This window comes from Anabrus simplex, chromosome 1 (assembly GCF_040414725.1).
Source record: "Anabrus simplex isolate iqAnaSimp1 chromosome 1, ASM4041472v1, whole genome shotgun sequence".
NCBI classification, from domain to species: Eukaryota; Metazoa; Arthropoda; class Insecta; order Orthoptera; family Tettigoniidae; genus Anabrus; species Anabrus simplex.
The window spans coordinates 1715421346-1715436099 of record NC_090265.1 but is presented as its reverse complement, the minus strand read 5'-3'; the positions used below and the strand labels follow the sequence as shown (position 1 = coordinate 1715436099).

Sequence of the window (14754 nt, the reverse complement as noted above, 5' to 3'; positions counted from 1 at the left end):
CCACGGTATCCCCTGCCTGTCGTAAGAGGCGACTAAAAGGGGCCCCATGGGCTCTGAACTTAGGAGCGTGGGTTGGCGGCCACGGGGCCCTTAGCTGAGTCCTGGCATTGCTTCCTTTTACTTGTGCCAGGCTCCTCACTTTCATCTATCCTATCCGACCCCCCTTGGTCAACTCTTGTTCTTTTCCGACCCCGACGGTATTACGTATGGATGCCTAGGGAGTCTTTCATTTTCACGCCCTTCGTGGCCCTTGTCTTCCTTTGGCCGATACCTTCATTCTTCGAAGTGTCGGATCCCTTCCATATTTTCCCTCTGATTAGTGTTATATTGAGGATGGTTGCCTAGTTGTACTTCCTCTTAAAACAATAATCACCACCACCTTTCCCTTTATATAACACTTGAGTGATATTTTTTTCCATCTTCCTGGTATGGTGCCTAGAATAAGACATTGATTCAGCAGACTGTTATCACATCTTTCAGAATGTAATCAAGCAATGTGTTCAGTTACTACTGATCTATATTTAGGTCAGTCACCCAGGTGGCATATTCCCTATCTGATGTTTTCTGAGCCTTTACTTAAATGACTTCAAAAAATTGGAAATTTATTGAACATCTCTCTTAGTAAGTTATTCCAATCCCTAACTCCCCTATCTATAAACAAATTTTGCCACAATTTGTCCTCTTGAATTACAACTTTATTTTACATTGTGATATTTCCTACTTTTAAAGACACCACTCAGAATTATTCATCTACTATTGTCATTCCATGCCATCTCTCCACTGACAGTTTGGAGCATACTGTTTAGTCATGCAGCTTGTCTCCTTTCTCCCAAGTCTTCCCAGCCTAAAATTTTTTGTAACACTACACTTTTGTTGGAAATCACCCAGAACAAATTGAGCTGCTTTATAGATTTTTACAGTTTTTGAATCAAGTAATCCTGGTGAGGGTCCCATACACTGGGACCACATTTTAGTTTGGTTCTTCCTAGAGACTTATATGCATATTCCTTTAAAACATTACTACCACCATTGAACACCTTCATAACCAGGTGCAGATATCTGTACCCTTTATTTACATTCCCATTTATGTGATTACCCCAATGAAGATCTTTTCTTACATTAACACCTAGGTAATTAAATTGATTCCCATAAGGTACTTTCACCCCATCAATGCAGTAATTAAAACTCAGACGGCTTTTCCTATTTTTGAAACACACAACCTGATTTTAACCCTGTTTATCATCACACCATTGCCCTCTGTCCATCTCACAACATTATCAATGTCATTTTGCAGTTGCTCACAATCTTGTAACTAATTTCTTAGTCTATACAATATAACATCATTCGCAAAAAGCCTTCTCTCTGATTCCACTTCGTTACTCACATCATTTATATGTATAAGGAAACATGAATAGCCTATAATACTCCCTTGAGGAATTCCCTTTTAATCATTTCAGGGTCAGATAAAGCTTCGCCTAGTCTAATTGGAAATAGTTATGCATTTGTAGACTAAGCAACAATTGGCTCAATTCAGGGTTTTCCTGTTTTCTGGTGCCAAGAGTTCAAACTTCAATATTAAAATAAGAAATGCCAACTATCTTCAGTAAACTTTCCAGTAAAATAAAAAAACCTAATTCCATTACTGTGCTTGCATTTGAAGACCAAGTATCATATTAAAAGGCAATAGTAGACCAACCGAATAAACATTTTGCAATTGTAGACCAAGGCTGTCACTTGGTCTATAAATGCTGTCGTTCTTAATGTTGATTCCTAGTTCTGGTAGGCTTTTTGTTTAAGAATGAAGGTACTTCTACTTAATACCGCATTTGGCATCTGCATTGCTTACCAATTGCAGTATATTCTGGCGTTTCTTTGTGTCTAAGAATGCGTATTTCCATCTTTATAATCCCACTTCTGTATTGTTTAGCAACTACTGCTGTATTTACAAATGTCCTTGTAAGCCCTAAACATGCATCTTTCGAGATTAAAGAAGATATTAGAAGCATTAGGCATAACTGCTATGAAAATGGTAACTGAATAATGTACGATTGTATCCGTATGTCCTGTCGTTCGGATAGTAGAGTGCATGAAGTCAAAAGATTTAGATCTATAAATAAAGAGAACAACTTACCTTGGGGAATTCTAAGTGATTCTCTTATATGTCCCTGTAGAGATCTTGCTGCATGAATGGTAGATCTGCATGTGCAAAACCCAAATTTTTCCTCGGGACTTTTTGAATCTGCAGTCGAACCTATTCTTTTCACAAGGAGTTTCATCAGGATTCTGAAGAGTACTAATTTCAAAACTATGCATTGCTATGAATTGGGGTCACTGGAGACACCTTTCCCTTTATATAACACTTGAGTGATACTTTTTTCCATCTTCCTGGTGTGGTGCCTAGAATAAGACATTGATTCAGTAGACTGTTATCACATCTTTCAGAATGTAATCAAGCAATTTAATCAATCACTACTGATCTATATTTAGGGCAGTCTGCCAGGTGGCAGATTCCCTATCTGATGTTTTCTGAGCCTCTTCTTAATTGACTTCAGAGAAATTGGAAAACTATTGAACATCTCTCTTAGTAAGTTATTCCAATCCCTAACTCCCCTTCCTATAAACAAATATAAACAATATATAAGAATAATGTTATGTGGACATTACCTTATAGATGTTCTGGTTGCCAAGGAATGAGGCCACCTGCCTCCTGTTTGATACACACACTCAGATAGACGACGATCAATTTGCCAAGAAACATGAAAAGACGCAGTTTATAGATCCTCAGGGAAGTTTCGAGATTATTCAAGACTAAACCAGCCATGCCCTCTCAATTTAATTGGTTACTCTCAAAGTTACACTCAGAATCGAACAAGAAGCCTATGATAGGTTGAAAATTAATTACAGAAATTTTTAATTGGCCAGATTCAAAACTGGCGGAAAGAAAAAGGAAATATTGCCAACCCAAAAATAAATGAACATCAATCAGTTACCAAAACCTAGAGATAAAATACTTCTTTAAATTATAACTTCTTACACCTCACACCAGGGTGCATGATCATAGTTTTTTTTTTTTTTTTGTAGTGTCATCTGTGGAAGGATGTCCAAACTTCTTGATGAATGGCAAACAAAACAAGGAGAAATTCACTCAATTTAGGAAACTTTACAACTAAACAATTACTTTACACTTTACAAATCCATTTCTGAAACATTCCTCTTCCACACTGTTCATGTCATCTTTGGGAATTTCTCTCTTCAGATTCTCTTGAAACTTTTCCCTAATTTCTTTCTCTTTTAACTTCCATCCCTTTATTTTTCTTTCCCCTTTTTGCTATTAACTTCCTTATTTTACCAAGTCTTTATTTGGCTATCACCACTTTATGGTCTCCTTCAAAATCTACTCTTTGCATTGTTATAATATCTTCCAGTTGTCTATGTTTCTCCTCCACCAGAATAAGATAATTCATTGTCTTTATCTTTCTATCTCCCCAACCGTATCTAGTTATTTTTTATGAGTTTTTTCAGGGGTGGCTGGTGGTTTCTAAAGCTGGGTGTCGCACCAACATTTTCAGTGTCACATTTTTATGTAAGAAGCTTACAGAAATGACAAGAAACTCTATCATCATTAAGTAATCAACTATATTCCTACTAAAAGTGAAATAAATCTGGCAATCACAAAACAGAAAATAAGAGGCAAATTATACACTGTAACTTCAATTACTCTTAATAATAATGTTACTGGCATTATGTACCACTAACTGCGTTTTTACGGTTTTCGGAGACACTGAGGTGCAGAAATTTAGTCCCGCAGGAGTCCTTTTACATGCCAGTAAACCTACTGACATGAGGCTGATGTATTTGATCACCTTCAAATACCACCTTAAGACCAGTGCCTCAACCATCTGAGCCACTCAGCTTAGCACAGTTACTCTTGCCTACTTGAATTGAAAATTCGCCCTCCTGCTTTTCATTGAAGTAAGATGTTGATAATATTGTGGGTGGTCTGGTATGGCGTGGATAAGAAATTACTGAGTGAGTTATCCATTCGGTTAGGGTCGCGTAGCTGTGAGCTTGCATTTGGGAGATAGTGGGTTCGAACACCACTGTCAGAAGCCCTGAAAATAGTTTTCCAGGTTTTCCCATTTTCACACAAGCAAATGCTGTGACTGCATCTTAATTAAAGGCATGGTCGCTTCCTTCCCACTCCTAGCCCTTTCCTATCCCATCATCGCCATAAGACCTATCTGCATTGGTGCAACATAAAGCAAAAATTGTACATTTTAAACAAAAATGGAAATGAAATTACCTTTGTGAGAGGAGAGAGAGAGTAGGAATTAAGTAATCTCCGCAGAGAGGTGCAAGCGAACGGGGATATTTGGAACTGTTTCTCAGTAGGAGACTTGCTGGTCTCATGCAACTCCCTGAGACCAATACTGGTGAGCATGCTACCTGATGCTATACAGGGTTAGGCTCGTCCCTGCCGAGGTACATTGTGCCACGCTGTCCGCTAGGGAGTTGCCGTAGGGAAGCAAACCTCCTGAGTTTGATTCGAAGCTGGCAGCATTTATTGGTCTATTATGAAGCATTAGTACAGCGAACGTCCAAAGACGGTTAATTTTAGTATGTTTTAGAATATATGTTTGGTTTGTTAAACTAAAACATTAGAAGAAAAGTCGAGGAATGAAGTGCAAAATTATAGGGAGTTGTGCAACACTGAAACAATACCATGCACCAACCCTGGTTTTTTTGAGCAACGTATTACCAACTATTAATCCATTTCTTCTACAAAAATCTATTAGCAAATCTCCTTCTTCATCTTGGTTTCTAACTATTCTTCTTCTTAGTGTGCCTGTCTGCCTCAGACGTTGGTGATCAACATTGCTATTCTGGCTTTACCTATTGCAATTCAGAACAGTTCTGCAGATGTTTTGCTGAACCAGATTTTAAGGTTGTCGAGACAGGAAATTCTTCTTTGCCTTCTTTTTCCTTCTATTTATCCTTGCAGGGTAAGTTGAAGCAGCTCAAACCTTTTCAGATTCCATAACTATAGGGGCCAATTATCTCTTCTTTCCCTGTCTGTCTCATGTGCATTCTTGTCTCCCATCACGTCTTCAATACAACATTCCACTTCTTCTAGAAACTCTTCTAAATATTCTCTGCATTCCTCGATTGGAGTGCATAAACCTGTATAAGACGCTTAAATCTACTCTCAAGTCCAAGTCTAACTTTAATTACCCTGTCACTGATCTGGCCAATTTTGTCCACATATTGCACTAGGTCTTCTCTCAGTATAACACCAACACCATTTGTTTTCATCCTTCCTCCACTCCAATATATTCTATACCCTTTCTTCAATTCTTTTTCCTCTTTCCCCTTCCATTTTGTCTCACTCATTCCCATCATCACTATGTCTTTCTTCTCCATATCCTACATCAGTTCTTCTACCTTGCCATTCAAAGTCATGACAGTGATGATACCAATTCTGGTATGATGTCTGGTAGCCAACATCTCACAGTTCCCCCAGAGCACCATGAACTGAGTCTCGTTTATAGGCTGTTTGTACGATGGGTTCGTCGCTACCAAAGGAATCTTATTATCTAGTGTCAGGTTCAAATTAGGCCGCCACAACATGAAGTCAGACACCTTTTGTAGCCTCTCCTCTGGAGTACAGACCATGCGGATTTGCCCCTTTCGCCATCTCCAACATACCAAAGTCCATCTTATCTGCTGTAGATGCCATTGAGGTCTTCACCCACAACCCAGGGCATTGCCCTCCATATTTATGACCCCTGGAGAGGGTGTCCCAGTATTTTAAAGCCTCCAGGAATTGTGCTCCCTGTTGGTCCGCGGGTTGTATCAGGTATTTCAACCAGCCCTACGTACTGTAGGGGTCCCATTTCCACTAGCTGGGGATGTGCTCTGTAGGGTTCAGTGGTGGTGGTGGTGGTGATTTTTGTTTTAAGAGGAAGTACAACGAGGTAATCATCCTCTCTGAACAAATAAGTGGAAAAGAAATTTAAAATATAAAACAAAATTATTTATTCAACAAAGGATTTTGGAAACGCAGTACAAAATAAAACAAAAAATTATTATAAAACTAGGCCGAAAGGATTACTAACGTATCAAAAGGGAACGCACGTTCCCTGAGTAACAGTACACTTGTAATTTACATACCCTTGATAAGTCCACTGTCGCACATAAAGCGGATGACGAGATCAGCAGTAGTCGCGTCATCGGCTAGTATGCGTTCGAGTGTTTCCTGCAGGCCGAGGCTCCGTCTTAGGCCAGAGAGATCGGCGCACTCTGTGAGGATGTGGGCCACGGTAAATTCGGCACCACAAGAACACACTGGGGGGTCTTCCCTCTTTAGGAGATAAGAGTGCGTGGATCGTAAATGACCTATCCTCAGCCTGCACAGTACTATGGCCTCTCTCCGTGAAGGTCGGAAAGAGGACCGCCACACATTAGTTGTCTTCTTAATTGCTCTCAGCTTGTTGGGAGTTCGGATATCTAGCCACTCCGATTCCCAGGACGCCAAGATGGTTCGACTTAGCTGAGAACAAATATCCTTAGCAGGTACACTGACTGGTCTTGGAGGTAAAAGTACAGCTTCCTTTGCAGCTTCATCCGCAAGTTCGTTTCCCGCAATCCCAACGTGGCTTGGAAACCATGTGAAAGTGATTCTGGTGCCAGCATCCCATAACCTGGCTAGAAGGTCATGTATCTGCCGCACCAGTGGCTGTTGCGAGAAACAGGTTTCAATAGACTGCAGAGAGATTAACGAATCGGTACACAACACAAAATTGGCTTCTTTCGTCACGCAGTGCAAACTGCAGAGCCTCAAAGATGGCGTAAAGCTCTGCAGTATACACGCTACATACTTTAGGGAGCGAGATCTTCGTACTCATATCATCAATGACAAAAGAGCAACCAACATTATCACCGATTTTAGAACCATCCGTGAAGATAAGTCTCGCGGCCGGATATTGGTGAACAAATTCCTGGAAATACCTCCGATGAACGGAGGAATCAGTGTTCACCTTGGGTCCACGGAGCAGATCTAGACGTATATCCGGTCGCGGAACCAACCACGGAGGTACCTCGCTAAGAGTTCATTCAAGACAACCACCGATATCAATATTCAAATCATGACACAAGCTATCAATCCGAAACCCAACCGGCCGTGTGGCATTCGGCCGGTCTTGGCACCGCTGGTGGTATTGGGTGCGATAGATGCATTGATAGCTTGGATGTAGCGGCATTTCACGAATTTTGGCAGCGTACATTAGGAGTAACTGCTGCCTCCTTATCCGTAAACGTGGAACTCCCGCTTCAGCGAGCAGGCTGGGAATGGGGCTAGTACGGAAAGCACCCGTTGCCAGCCTTACTCCACTATGGTGAATACTGACTAAAAGGCTCAGCGTAGATTTGGATGCTGAGCCATAAGCCGCACTTCCTTAGTCAATTCGGGAGAGGACCGTCGCCGTGTAAAATTGTAGCAGTACTGCACGGTCAGCCCCCCACGAATTGCCGCTGAGAAACTTAAGCATGTTAAGTCTCTTCATGCAGGCAACCTTTAACTGACGGATGTGGGGCTGCCACGTAACTCTCTTATCAAAATGGAGACCCAGAAATTTGCAGGTGTCAACCACTGGTAAGACACTGTTTCGCAAGCGGAGCTCTGGTTCGGGATGCACAGGCCGACGTCGACAGAAGTGTACAACTGAGGTTTTCGCTGCTGAAAATCGAAAACCATGTTGCAGGGCCCATCTGTCGACTCGGTTAATAGCTTGCTGTAGCTGTCTCTCTGCAAACGCCACCCTTCCGGAGCTGTAATGTAGAGCTAAGTCGTCTACATACAGCGATGGAACGACTGCGGGCCCAGCAGCGGCAACTATGCCGTTGATGGTGATTGCGAACAGCGTGACACTCAGTACCGATCCCTGAGGTACTCCATTTACCTGAACGTAATATTGAGAAAATGCATTCCCTACTCGGACTCGAAAGAGACGGAGGGACATGAAGTTCTCAATAAACGTCGGCAAATTTCCCCAAAATCCTCACTGGTGTAGAGTGGAGAGAACCCCATATCGCCAGGTAGTATCGTAAGCTTTTTCCAGGTCAAAAAACACGGCGACTAGGTGTTCCTTCCAGAGAAAGGCCTCCTGAATGGTGCTCTCCAGTCTGACCAGATGATCAGTGGCAGACCGATGAGAGCGAAAACCACACTGGTAGTTAGACAAGAGGCCCTCCCTTTCCATGGCCCACACAAGACGCCGGTTAACCCTTCTTTCAAATAGCTTACAGAGGCCATTTGTAAGGCATATTGGCCTATAACTATCCCGAAGTTTTGGTTCTTTACCTGGCTTGGGAATTGGTATTACAATTCCCGCACACCATTGAGATGGAAACACTCCCTCACTCCATATTCTGTTGAATAGGGTGAGGATAACTTTGAGACATCTGTCACTCAAATGCTTAAGCATTTGATTATGGATTTTGTCCAGTCCAGGAGCCGTATCTCTGCATAGCGCAAGTGCACTTCGCAACTCCCACTCCGTGAAGGCCACGTTGTAGGGATGCGAAGCACTAGAGGCAAAAGAGAGATGGTGGGCCTCTGCTTCACGCTTAATTGGAAGAAATGCAGGGTCGTATCTCCTAGAGCTGGACGTATCTGCGAAATGTGACGCGATGTGGTCTGCAATGACTGAAGGAATCATAACTATATCTCCATTAATGGAGATTCCGGGTACTGAGGGCACATTCTGTACTCCGACAATACGGCGGAGTTTTGTCCACACTTGTGATGACGGAGTATGTGCCGTGATGGATGACACATACTTTTCCCACGTAGCTTTCTTACTTTCTCGAATCAAAAAATGGGCCTTCGCGCGCAGACGCTTAAATGCGATATGATTGGCCATCGTAGGATTCCGACGATAATGTTTAAAAGCCCGTCGGCGATCACGTATGGCTGCTGCAATTTCGTCCGTCCACCATGGGACCTGTTTCCGGCGACGAATACCGGACGAGGAAGGAATTGTTTCCTCTGCAGCAGCCAAAATTCCAGTAGTAATGGAAGAGACGTGGTCGTCAACAGACTCCAGCATATCATCAGCCATCACTGCGCGTTTTGTAAATTCTGGCCAATTTGCCCGCCGAAGTAACCAGCGCTTGGGTACTTCGGACTGTCTTTGATTCAGGAGAGACAGAATTATCGGGAAGTGGTCACTATCACAGAGGTCGTCGTGAACTTGCCACCGTAGCAGGGGAACTAGCGCATGGCTACACAAAGTGACATCCAGGTGTGAGAATGTGCCATGCGCGCTACTGAAATGTGTCGGTTCCCCTGTATTGAGCACACAAAGATCAAATAGGTTGATCATTCGCTCGAGCTTCGTCCCCCTAGAACAGGAAGACGGAGAACCCCATAGTGTGTTACGGGCGTTCACATCCCCCAGCATGAGGAAAGGAGGAGGCAACTGAGCGATCAAATCTTGTAGTGCATGCATATCAAGGTTATAATCCGGTGGAAAGTACACGTTTCAAACCGTTGTCATTACTGGCAACGGAGTGCGAACTGCAACTGCATCTAGCTGAGTACGGAGCGGTACTTCTTCGCTGAAGATGTCGGAGCGAACTAGGGTACAAACGCCCCCAGTTGCCGCGCCATCCACAGCTACTCTGTCTTTGGAATAAAGACGATATCCTCTCATAGTCGTGTCGTGTCCAGGTCTCCAACGAGATTCCTGTAGACAGACTATGGAGGCCGCATAGACGGATATCAGTTGACGTAACTCAACTAGGCCCATTTTTTGATTCGAGAAAGTAAGAAAGCTACGTGGGAAAAGTATGTGACATCCATCACGGCACATACTCCGTCATCACAAGTGTGGACAAAACTCCGCCGTATTGTCGGAGTACAGAATGTGCCCTCAGTACCCGGAATCTCCATGAATGGAGATATAGTTACGATTCCTGCAGTCATCGCAGACCACATCACGTCACATTTCGCAGATACGTCCAGCTCTAGTAGATACGACCCTGCATTTCTTCCAATTAAGCGTGAAGCAGAGGCCCACCATCTCTCTTTTGCCTCTAGTGCTTCGCATCCCTACAACGTGGCCTTCACGGAGTGGGAGTTGCGAAGTGCACTTGCGCTATGCAGAGATACTGCTCCTGGACCGGACAAAATCCATAATCAAATGCTTAAGCATTTGAGTGACAGATGTCTCAAGGATATCCTCACCCTATTCAACAGAATATGGAGTGAGGGAGTGTTTCCATCTCAATGGCGTGAGGGAATTGTAATACCAATTCCCAAGCCAGGTAAAGATCCAAAATTTCTGGATAGTTATAGGCCAATATGCCTTACAAATGGCCTCTGTAAGCTATTTGAAAGGATGGTTAACCGGCGTCTTGTGTGGGCCATGGAAAGGGAGGGCCTCTTGTCTAACTACCAGTGTGGTTTTCGCTCTCATCGGTCTGCCACTGATCATCTGGTCAGACTAGAGAGCGCCATTCAGGAGGCCTTTCTCCGCAAGGAACACCTAGTCGCCGTGTTTTTTGACCTGGAAAAAGCTTACGATACTACCTGGCGATATGGGATTCTCTCCACTCTACACCAGTGGGGATTTCGGGGAAATTTGCCTACGTTTATTGAGAATTTCATGTCCCTCCGTCTCTTTCGAGTCCGAGTAGGGAATGCATTTTCTCAATATTACGTTCAGGAAAATGGAGTACCTCAGGGATCGGTACTGAGTGTCACGCTGTTCGCAATCGCCATCAACGGCATAGTTGCCGCTGCTGGGCCCGCAGTCGTTCCTTCGCTGTATGTAGACGACTTAGCTCTGCATTACATCTCCGGAAGGGTGGCGTTCGCTGAGAGACAGCTACAGCAAGCTATTAACCGAGTCGACAGATGGGCCCTGCAACATGGTTTTCGATTTTCAGCAGCGAAAACCTCAGTTGTACACTTCTGTCGACATCGGCCTGTGCATCCCGAACCAGAGCTCCGCTTGCGAAACAGTGTCTTACCAGTGGTTGACACCTGCAAATTTCTGGGTCTCCATTTTGATAAGAGACTTACGTGGTAGCCCCACATCCGTCAGTTAAAGGTTGCCTGCATGAAGAGACTTAACATGTTTAAGTTTCTCAGCGGCACCTCGTGGGGGGACCGTGCGGTACTGCTACGATTTTACACGGCGACGGTCCTCTCCCGAATTGACTATGGAAGTGCGGCTTATGGCTCAGCATCAAAATCTACGCTGAGCCTTTTAGATAGTATTCACCATAGTGGAGTAAGGCTGGCAACGGGTGCTTTCCGTACTAGCCCCATTCCCAGCCTGCTCGCTGAAGCGGGAGTTCCACCTTTTCAGATAAGGAGGCAGCAGTTACTCTTAACGTACGCTGCCAAAATTCGTGAAATGCCGCTACATCCAAGCTATCAATGCATCTATCGCACCCAATACCACCAGCGGTGCCAAGCCCGGCCGAATGCCACACGGCCGGTTGGGTTTCGGATTGATAGCTTGTGTCATGATTTGAATATTGATATCGGTGGTTGTCTTGAACGAACTCTTAGCGAGGTACCTCCGTGGTTGGTTCCGCGACCGGATATACGTCTAGATCTGCTCCGTGGACCCAAGGTGAACACGGATTTCTCCGTCCATCGGAGGTATTTCCAGGACTTTGTTCACGAATATACGGCCGCGAGACTTATCTTCACGGATGGTTCTAAAATCGGAGATAATGTTGGTTGCTCTTTTGTCATTGATGATATGAGTACGAAGATCTCGCTCCCTGAAGTATGTAGCATGTATACTGCAGAGCTTTACGCCATCTTAGAGGCTCTGCAGTTTGCACTGCGTGACGAAAGAAGCCACTTTCTGTTGTGTACCGATTCGTTAAGCTCTCTGCAGTCTATTGAAACCTGTTTCTCGCAACACCCACTGGTGCAGCAGATACATGACCTTCTAGCCAGGTTAAGCGATGCTAGCACCAGAATTACTTTTGCGTGGCTTCCAAGCCACGTTGGAATTGCGGGAAACGAACTTGCGGATGAAGCAGCAAAGGAAGCTGCACTTTTACCTCCAAGACCCATCAATGTACCTGCTAAGGATATTTGTTCTCAGCTACGTCGAACCATCTTGGCGTTCTGGGAATCGGAGTGGCTAGATATCCGAACTCCCAACAAGCTGAGAGCAATTAAGAAGACAACTACCGTGTGGCGGTCCTCTTTCCGACCTTCACGGAGAGAGGCCATAGTACTGTGCAGGCTGAGGATAGGTCATTTACGATCCACGCACTCTTATCTCCTAAAGAGGGAAGACCCCCCAGTGTGTTCTTGTGGTGCCGAATTTACCGTGGCCCACATCCTCACAGAGTGCGCCGATCTCTCTGGCCTAAGACGGAGCCTCGGCCTGCAGGAAACACTCGAACGCATACTAGCCGATGACGCGACTACTGCTGATCTCGTCATCCGCTTTATGTGCGACAGTGGACTTATCAAGGGTATTTAAATTACAAGTGTTCTGTTACTCAGGGAACGTACGTTCCCTTTTGATATGTTAGTAATCCTTTCGGCCTAGTTTTATAATAATTTTTTGTTTTAATTTGTACTGCGTTTCCAAATTCCTTTGTTGAATAAATAATTTTGTGTTATATTTTAAATTTCTTTTGCACTTATTTGTTCAGAGAGGATGATTACCTCGTTGTACTTCCTCTTAAAACAAAAAATCACCACCACCACCACCAGAAAGTGATCGAACAAGAGGGCGTCTGGCCCTCTCGCTCTTGCCCACCGTTTCTGTCTTTTTGGGAGGAGAGCCGGCAGATGGCTTGCCGGATTTCTTCGGTGATCCTGTGGACCGCGACTGAGTTGGAGAAGGCTTCTTCTCCAATGTTTTAAGGGAGCTCTGTGGCTTCACCTTCTCCTCCTTTATGATCTGGGCATTGGAAGGAGGGCTGGACTTTCCAGCCCTATTTGGGGAAGTCTTTCCCCCCGCCCTGTTGTGAGAGGACTTCCCAGCCGAACGTTCCTGGGAAGGGCCCTTCCCAGGCAACGTCGACAGTAACGCTCTTTTCGGTGCTTCACATGCTGAATCTCCAGTTTCTTTAGTTACTGAATTTTGTTGCTGGCTTTGACTTTTCAATGCATTTTCAGTACCGGTGTTCTGTACAAAACTCTGTGGAGTGATCCGTACGTTTGCGACCTTTTCCGCGAATGAGATGGAGAACTCCGGAGCAGCCATGGACTTGAACTTCCTCCGGGCGTCTGGATAAGATAGCTTATCCAGCGTTTTTATCTCCTGGATCTTCTTCTCCCGCTTGAATGTGGGGCACTCCTTGGAGATTGGAGCATGCGTACCCGGGCAGTTGACGCACACAGGTGGTGGTGTGCATTCAACCCCAGCATGCTCGCACTTCCCACACATTTTGCAGGTCGTCAAACCTGTACATCGCAATGAGGTGTGGCCAAACTTTTGACAGTTATAACACCTCATTGGTGCCGGAATGTACGGACGAACAGTCAGGCGATACATTGTTACGTTTATTCGTTCAGGTATGGTCTCAGCGTCGAAGGTAAGGATGAAAGCACCCGTATCGAGTAGCTTATCACCCACACGCCTCTTCAACTTCTTCACGTCGGTTACGCCCTGACGTGCTAGGTACCGGATCATTGTATCATCAGAAGACTTAACCAAATCCCTGTGGAATATAACTCCCTTGCAGGAGTTAAGGGTTTGGTGCTTCTCGATTTTCACCTCTACCTTACCGAATAACTTGGCTTTAAGTAGCCGCCTGGACTGTTCAGCCGTAGATGTCTTAATAAGTATGGATCCATCGCGGAGCTTGCGCATCTCGTCGACTTCACCAGCAACAATTTCTTCGATGGAATTGCTGATCATGAAAGGACATTCATCAAGAGAACTCTTACCATCGACCCTGGAAGCAACCAGGAATCGAGGAAGACGTTCGTCACTCATGTAGTCTACAGGAACTGGAGTATACCGCTTACGCTTTTTACCAATATTTGACGCTGTTCTTTGAAGGGTGCCACCCTTTGAATTAGTTGAAAGTGAAGAGAGAGGTTCCGTTTCTTGGTCCCACGAGTACTCACGGAAATATGACGTCGACCTCCGGCAGAGCCAAGGAGATTTACCGGAGGCAAGGCTATATACTCCAGAGGGCGCCCGGTATCTGGAGGGGGTCGCTAGGAACTACTCACCCAGTAGCCATGCATCACCTCGCCACGACCCGAAACTTGTGATTGGGGGAGGATAAAACCTCCATGCTAACCTAATTATTTTTTTTAATTTAATTTTTTTAAATTTTTTAAAATTTTTTATTTTTTATTATTTTTCTGTAATGTCTAACCTAATCTACCCGAGGCAGAGAGGGTGGCCAGACAGGAAGAGGAATGAAATTAGAGATGGTGAGAATAGAAGGGTAGAAATAGTGATGAAGAATAAAGAGCACAGACACCTCTCAAGCAACTCGGGGGACACCTTGTTAGTCTGGCCCTACACCGAGGCCTATCCAGCATGGGTAACCCTGAGCTGGCACAGCCCTCGGGATCAACAAGCACACAAGCCCCCACACAGACTTCAAGGTCATGGTGTCCCTAGAGGGGGCTGTGTAGGGTTCAGATTTGTTGGAAGTTAACCTCACCTACAAAAGCTGAGGTGAATTAGCCTTATCAGTTTCTGTCATAAGCTCTGGTAGTTTGTGTATGACACTCTGTAACTTATCTGT

The 14754-nt window shown here is 44.5% G+C and overlaps 1 long non-coding RNA gene across 2 annotated transcripts in view; it reads right to left on the bottom strand.

Annotated features, from left to right (window-relative positions):
* The window catches only part of LOC137502483 (uncharacterized), a 69012-nt gene that overhangs the window by 39936 nt on the left and 14322 nt on the right, over nucleotides 1-14754 (bottom strand). For both annotated transcript variants that reach the window (XR_011018813.1, XR_011018814.1), the window contains exon 2: nucleotides 2132-2397. This is a non-coding gene — a long non-coding RNA (uncharacterized lncRNA). The remainder of the gene's footprint in view (nucleotides 1-2131; nucleotides 2398-14754) is intronic.